Below are 8469 nucleotides of genomic sequence, written 5' to 3'. Positions count from 1 at the left end.
TTGGGGCACGCTTAAGAAATAAAACTTAACTTTTATTTAGAATGTATTAAAATTATGGTACACAGACAAACACACATATAATGCTTGATGAGAAGGTTATTAAAGAATTTTAACCTTCCTCTGCTTGTATTTTTGAATCTGAGAACAGATTCTCATTTATCAATAAGAAAGGATTGATGATTAGGAGTATCGGGTCTCCAATTTCTATAAGTATTTTGCGGTGACAGTGACACCCACGATGAAAATATCAGAAATTCAATTTCAACATAACAGGAAAAAAGGTTTCCGACATATGACACATAGGCATTTGATATGGCAATCTAAATTGGGAATTTTCGTCCAATAACCAATGCCTATTGTGATAATATTACCTGGTATCTAATAATCTGCTAATGCTAAATTGCTGGTTAACATGTACAGTGAAAGAAAAAAATTTCTAAATTAGTCTAAGATCAAATAGACGAGATGAGAAAAGATTGTAGATGTGAAGTCGGAAAGGGTCAAAGGTTGCTCCAACACTTCTGCTTTTCACATGGAGACAGAGGTATTTACTACTGCACCTAATATTCCCTAGCAGTCTCCCATCTAGGTACTGATCAGGCTCCTCACTGCTTAGCTTCCAAGATCTGGCGAGATTGGGCGTAGCCAGTGAGATATGGCAGTAATATCACATAGATTGTGAATGAGAGGGTGTCTGGTTATTGGCACATACCAGAAGAGGTACTTCTACAATCCGTCAATGTGCACAGTCTCTCTGTTACTTTTGCATTGCAGAGAAATTTTATGACAAATATTAAATAATTAGATAATCAAAAAATTTTGTCCAATATACGATACCAGGGGATGAGTGGGCTGAACCGTGCACTGTTGTGCCCACTCATCCCCTGGTATCGTATATTGGACGAAATTATTTGATTATCTAATTATTTAATATTTGTCAAATCTGCTATTTTACTATTTAACCACAATGTCTAAATATCCAACATGTTCAGTGATCACTCTTTAGTCTAACGTTTACGCTTTTAACTTTAATCTTGCTGTATAGATGGCTAATTCATACCTATAAACCATAATACTTTGTCAGAAAATTTTCTGAATACATACAATTATGCAGTATTTCTAATAGATGTTCTTCTTTCTTTTTTTGTTCTATAATTTTGTATCCCTAGGGGGGCTTTATTTAAATCAAATTTTATATTTGGTTGTTTTACCTTTATAGGAAACTTTAAGATACCTGTGTAATTTCACACTAATTTTCAATAGGCTCAGGTAACCCGCCTCTCTCATCCACTGTCCGCTATATCGTCATATGACGGTGGACAGTAGAAGACGGGCCCTGAACCTATACGTTTCCTGTATCTTGCCTTTTTCAGTACTCTCTTATCCTGATGCCGGTCATAAAATTTCTCTGCAATGCAAAAGTAACAGAGAGACTGTGCACATTGACGGATTGTAGAAGTACCTCTTCTGGTATGTGCCAATAACCAGACACCCTCTCATTCACAATCTATGTGATATTACTGCCATATCTCACTGGCTACGCCCAATCTCGCCAGATCTTGGAAGCTAAGCAGTGAGGAGCCTGATCAGTACCTAGATGGGAGACTGCTAGGGAATATTAGGTGCCGTAGTAAATACCTCTGTCTCCATGTGAAAAGCAGAAGTGTTGGAGCAACCTTTGACCCTTACCGACTTCACATCTACAATCTTTTCTCATCTCGTCTATTTGATCTTAGACTAATTTAGAATTTTTTTTCTTTCACTGTACATGTTGACCAGCAATTTAGCATTAGCAGATTATTAGATACCAGGTAATATTATCACAATAGGCATTGGTTATTGGACGAAAATTCCTAATCTAGATTGCCATATCAAATGCCTATGTGTCATATGTTGGAAACCTTTTTTCCTGTTATGTTGAAATTGAATTTCTGATATTTTCATCGTGGTTGTCACTGTCACCGCAAAATACTTATAGAAATTGGGGACCTGATACTCCTATTCATCAATCCTTTCTTATTGATAAATGAGAATCTGTTCTCAGATTCAAAAATACAAGCAGAGGAAGGTTAAAATTCTTTAATAACCTTCTCATCAAGCATTATATGTGTTTGTCTGTGTACCATAATTTTAATACATTCTAATTAAAAGTTAAGTTTTATTTCTTAAGCGTGCCCCAACACAGAGTCTCTCTTTTTTCTCTGAAATATTGACACATGCTATTGACTCTGGGTGCACCACCAACAACAGCAACTCCTTGGATACCGATTTCAGGCATCGCTTATGCACATGCACTGTTGGTCTACAAGAGACAAATTTTATAAGAACCCATTACAAAGATATCACTGTAATCCTGTGCGGTACCAAACTAACCTTTTCTCCAATCCTAGCACAATCACAGGAATTGCTCCTGGACCATCTCAAACAGACAGTAACATGTCTGCAGAGGCATGGATGGCTCATAAATTGGGCAAAATCGTCTCTCGTTCTGTCACAACGGATGACTCACTTGGGGGCTGTACTGGATTCAAGTCTGCAGAAAATATTTTTACCTCTGACCAAGATAGCCAAGGTACAGTCAAGGACTCAGGAGTTGTTACACAGTCAAACAATATCAATCCACGCAGCTATGCGACTGATGGGTTTGATGGTGTCAACATTCGACATGGTGGAGATTGCACAATTCCACTCCAGACCTCTGCAGCGTCTGATTCTAGCCAGATGGAATGGAATACATCAGACAATAAAGAAACAAAATACGGTACTTTTCACACAAGGTAAGAAAGTCATTAGCATGGTGGCTACAGACATCCCATCTAGACAAAGGGAGACCCTTTTGGATATCTGATTGGAAGATCCTGACAACAGATGCCAGTCTTCAGGGCTGGGGAGCAGTGTCCGGAAAATTATGGTTCCAGGGACAATGGACCACAGAAGAAAGTTGCCTGCCAATAAATCTGTTAGAACTTCGGGCCATACACATGGCACTGATTCAGGCAAAGGACACTCTTCAGGGAAGACCAGTCCAGATCCGCTCGGACAATGTAACGGCGGTAGCGTACCTCAACCATCAGGGAGGAACGTGCAGTCAAACAGCAATGAAGGAGGTAAGTCACATACTAAAATGGGCAGAACTCCATCTTCCGGCATTGTCCGCCGTATTCGTTCCGGGACTCCTAAACTTGGAAGCGGACTTTCTCTCAGTCGTCGCGCCATTCAAGCAAGCGAATGGGCTCTACACCCGGAAGTCTTTCAGACTCTGGTAGACAAATGGGGTTTGCCAGAGATAGATCTCATGGCGTCCCGTCTTAACAACAAAGTGCCCGCATACGGGTCAAGAACAAAGGATCCCGGAGCGATCTTTGTGGACGCCCTGTCAGTGAAATGGGAATTTCATCTGGCGTATCTGTTTCCTTCGATCATCCTACTACCCAGGGTGGTGAGGAAAATAAAAGAAGCAAAGGGTGCCGTGATTCTAATAACTCCGGCTTGTCCCAAAAGGCATTGGTAAACAGATCTGCAGAGAATGTCGATGGATGCTCCACTTCTGCTCCCTCAACGTCCAGATCTACTAATGCAGGGTCCTTGTTATCACAGGCATCTGGATCGACTATCGTTGACGGCGTGGCTCTTGAAACCTCTATCCTGAAGTCCTGAGGATTCTCACAACAGGTAATTCAAACTATGCTCAGAGCAAGGAAACCCTCCTCAGCTCACATTTATCACCGAATATGGCAGGCCCTATATTCATTGGTGCAGTGAAAGAAATATGGACCCAAAATCTTTCCAAATTTCAGCATTGACTGACTGTATGGTTCCAAAAGAAAATTGCCAATTTACAAGATGTGCTGACTTTTTTCCAGGGAATGCTACGCATTCAACTTCCTCCTTTTTTTTCCTCCTACAGTGCCTTGGGACTTAAATGTAGTCCTGAAAGCCCTTCAAGTTGCTACATTTGAACCACTTAAAGTGGATCTTAAATGGTTGACAGCTAAAGTTCTCTTTTTACTGACTAGCATCAGCTAGAAGAGTGTCAGATTTAGGAGCGCTGTCATGTCATTCTCCTTTTTCTGATTTTTTTTTTTTTAAATCCAGATCAAGCAGTTCTCAGAACTAGGTCTGGGTATCTTCCTAAGGTGGTGTCTAAATTCCACCTTAATGAAGAAATTGTAGTCCCGGCTTTTCAGGTATTGGGACTTTCTGCGGGAGATGCGTCGCTGGACGTAGTCCGGGCATTAAGGATCTACGTGGATCGTACCAGTGCCATCAGAAAGACAGATTCTCTCTTCATTCTCTATGGATTTCACAAGAGAGGATGGCCTGCTACTAAACAGACGCTGGCAAGATGGCTTCGAATGACGATTTCAGAAGCATATTCTCCAGCCGATCTCCCTATTCCGGCTAATGTCTCTGCTCACTCTACTCGTAAGGTACGTCCTTCATGGGCAGCACAACATGGTGCTTCAGCAGAACAGATATGTAAGGCAGCCACGTGGTCTTCCATTAACACATTCATTAGACATTATGCCTTGGATACTTTTGCCTCTCATGGCGCTGAATTTGGGCGAAAGTTTCTCCTGTCTAATCAGGAGAAACTAAATTGCTTTGGGAAATCCCATTGTTATCCTGTGGATAACAGGTGGACCCTGCCGGATAAATATACGTTATGGTAAGAACTTACCGTTGATAACGGTATTTCTCCTAAGTCCACAGGTTCCACAGGGATCCCACCCTGACGCACCTGATTTGAGGATCTTTCTACTCACTAAACCTCTTCCTTCTTGTACAGAAGGGTGTGCATCTGTGTTCTTCTTGCTGATTAGGGCTCTACATGATGCTCCTGCCTAAATGCTTTGGTATACAACTGATTTGCCTGAGCCAGTGGGCAGGGATATATGGACGGGCCCTTTGCAGTCTGGTAGGACTGAAAGCTTGTGATTGTTTGGTGCCAATCTGCTGTTGCTCCATCATATCCCATTGTTATCCTGTGGAACCTGTGGACTTAAGAGAAATACCGTTATCAACTGTAAGTTCTTACCATAACGTATATTTTTAAACTAGATAACCTATCGCACTGGATGAGGGACTTTTTTTATTTTTTTTATTGACACAAGATGTGGGAGATTCGGGCTTTAGATCCCTCCATTCCCATCTGTGAAACATTTTGAGGTTTTTTGGGTTTTTTGTGAACTGGTTCTCATGGTCTGGTAATTAAAAGTACAAATAAATAGAATATATGTGCAAACAGGCGGCTCTAAACCAAAGATGCAATCAGTACAGTGTATAAGTATTTAAACATTTTAATCACACTGATGAAATACATTTCAAATCTTGACATTAATGAACAAGTATATACAGCAGGTGAATTGCACTGATCCCAGAGTTCATAAGTTTTTACCTCAAAAGGTGCTGCGGTGGGCAAATGCATAACAAGCAAGGAGGGTATAGTAGCTCGACACCACCGCAGTAGGCTTAGGTTTTTGAAGGAGAGTAGGGTATTTAGTAGTGATGTGCACCGGACATTTTTCGGGTTTTGGTTTTGGATTCGGTTCCGCGGCCGTGTTTTGGATTCGGACGCGTTTTGGCAAAACCTCACCGAAAAATTTTTGTCGGATTCGGGTGTGTTTTGGATTCGGGTGTTTTTTACAAAAAACCCTAAAAAACAGCTTAAATCATAGAATTTGGGGGTCATTTTGATCCCATAGTTTTATTAACCTCAATAACCATAATTTCCACTCATTTCCAGTCTATTCTGAACACCTCACACCTCACAATATTATTTTTAGTCCTAAAATTTGCACCGAGGTCGCTGGATGGCTAAGCTAAGCGAAAAAAGTGGCCGACACAAACACCTGGCCCATCTAGGAGTGGCACTGCAGTTCAGGCAGGATGGCACTTCAAAAAAATAGTCCCCAAACAGCACATGATGCAAAGAAAAAAAGAGGCGCACCAAGGTCGCTGTGTGACTAAGCTAAGTGACACAAGTGGCCGACACAAACACCTGGCCGATCTAGGAGTGGCACTGCAGTGTCAGGCAGGATGGCACTTCAAAAAAATTGTCCCCAAACAGCACATGATGCAAAGAAAAATGAAAGAAAAAAGAGGTGCAAGATGGAATTGTCCTTGGGCCCTCCCACCCACCCTTATGTTGTATAAACAGGACATGCACACTTTAACGAACCCATCATTTCAGCGACAGGGTCTGCCACACGACTGTGACTGAAATGACTGGTTGGTTGGTTTGGGCCCCCACCAAAAAAAGAAGCAATCAATCTCTCCTTGCACAAACTGGCTCTACAGAGGCAAGATGTCCACCTCATCATCATCCTCCGATTCCTCACCCCTTTCACTGTGTACATCCCCCTCCTCACAGATTATTAATTCGTCCCCACTGGAATCCACCATCTCAGGTCCCTGTGTACTTTGTGGAGGCAATTGCTGCTGGTGAATGTCTCCACGGAGGAATTGATTATAATTCATTTTGATGAACATCATCTTCTCCACATTTTCTGGAAGTAACCTCGTACGCCGATTGCTGACAAGGTGAGCGGCTGCACTAAACACTCTTTTGGAGTACACACTGGAGGGAGGGCAACTTAGGTAGAATAAAGCCAGTTTGTACAAGGGCCTCCAAATTGCCTCTCTTTCCTGCCAGTATACGTACGGACTGTCTGACGTGCCTACTTGGATGCGGTCACTCATATAATCCTCCACCATTCTTTCAATGGTGAGAGAATCATATGAAGTGACAGTAGACGACATGTCAGTAATCGTTGGCAGGTCCTTCAGTCCGGACCAGATGTCAGCACTCGCTCCAGACTGCCCTGCATCACCGCCAGCGGGTGGGCTCGGAATTCTTAGCCTTTTCCTCGCACCCCCAGTTGCGGGAGAATGTGAAGGAGGAGATGTTGACGGGTCACGTTCCGCTTGACTTGACAATTTTCTCACCAGCAGGTCTTTGAACCTCTGCAGACTTGTGTCTGCCGGAAAGAGAGATACAACGTAGGTTTTAAATCTAGGATCGAGCACGGTGGCCAAAATGTAGTGCTCTGATTTCAATAGATTGACCACCCGTGAATCCTGGTTAAGCGAATTAAGGGCTCCATCCACAAGTCCCACATGCCTAGCGGAATCGCTCTGTTTTAGCTCCTCCTTCAATGTCTCCAGCTTCTTCTGCAAAAGCCTGATGAGGGGAATGACCTGACTCAGGCTGGCAGTGTCTGAACTGACTTCACGTGTGGCAAGTTCAAAGGGTTGCAGAACCTTGCACAACGTTGAAATAATTCTCCACTGCGCTTGAGTCAGGTGCATTCCCCCTCCTTTGCCTATATCATAGGCAGATGTATAGGCTTGAATGGCCTTTTGCTGCTCCTCCATCCTCTGAAGCATATAGAGGGTTGAATTCTACCTCGTTACCACCTCTTGCTTCAGATGATGGCAGGGCAGGTTCAGGAATGTTTGGTGGTGCTCCAGTCTTCTGTACGCGGTGGCTGAATGCCGAAAGTGGCCCGCAATTCTTCGGGCCACCGACAGCATCTCTTGCACGCCCCTGTCGTTTTTTAAATAATTCTGCACCACCAAATTCAATGTATGTGCAAAACATGGGACGTGCTGGAATTTGCCCAGATGTAATGCACGCACAATATTGCTGGCGTTGTCCGATGTCACAAATCCCCAGGAGAGTCCAATTGGGGTAAGCCATTCTGCGATGATCTTCCTCAGTTTCCGTAAGAGGTTGTCAGCTGTGTGCCTATTCTGGAAAGCGGTGATGCAAAGCGTAGCCTGCCTAGGAACGAGTTGGCGTTTGCGAGATGCTGCTACTGGTGCCGCCGCTGCTGTTCTTGCTGCGGGAGGCAATACATCTACCCAGTGGGCTGTCACAGTCATATAGTCCTGAATCTGCCCTGCTCCACTTGTCCACATGTCCGTGGTTAAGTGGACATTGGGTACAACTGCATTTTTTAGGACACTGGTGAGTCTTTTTCTGAGGTCTGTGTACATTTTCGGTATCGCCTGCCTAGAGAAATGGAACCTAGATGGTATTTGGTACCGGGGACACAGTACCTCAATCAAGTCTCTAGTTGGCTCTGAATTAACGGTGGATACCGGAACCACGTTTCTCACCGCCCAGGCTGCCAAAGCCTGAGTTATCTGCTTTGCAGCAGGATGACTGCTGTGATATTTCATCTTCCTCGCAAAGGACTGTTGGACAGTCAATTGCTTACTGGAAGTAGTACAAGTGGTCTTCCGACTTCCCCTCTGGGATGACGATCGACTCCCAGCAGCTACAACAGCAGCGCCAGCAGCAGTAGGCGTTACACTCAAGTATGCATCGGAGGAATCCCAGGCAGGAGAGGACTCATCAGACTTGCCAGTGACATGGCCTGCAGGACTATTGGCTTTCCTGGGTAAGGAGGAAATTGACACTGAGGGAGTTGGTGGTGTGGTTTGCAGGAGCTTGGTTACAAG

The 8469-nt window shown here is 43.6% G+C and overlaps 2 pseudogenes; one reads left to right on the top strand and one right to left on the bottom strand.

The window, feature by feature from the left end:
• Window positions 1-548: 548 nt before the first annotated feature.
• LOC134936701 (5S ribosomal RNA) lies at window positions 549-667 on the bottom strand (annotated as a pseudogene).
• Window positions 668-1515: 848 nt separating this feature from the next.
• On the top strand, window positions 1516-1634 carry LOC134942742 (5S ribosomal RNA; annotated as a pseudogene).
• Window positions 1635-8469: the final 6835 nt, after the last annotated feature.

The sequence above is a fragment of the Pseudophryne corroboree genome, chromosome 1 (genome assembly GCF_028390025.1).
Source record: "Pseudophryne corroboree isolate aPseCor3 chromosome 1, aPseCor3.hap2, whole genome shotgun sequence".
Classification (NCBI taxonomy): Eukaryota; Metazoa; Chordata; class Amphibia; order Anura; family Myobatrachidae; genus Pseudophryne; species Pseudophryne corroboree.
This window is presented reverse-complemented; position numbering and strand designations above follow the sequence as displayed.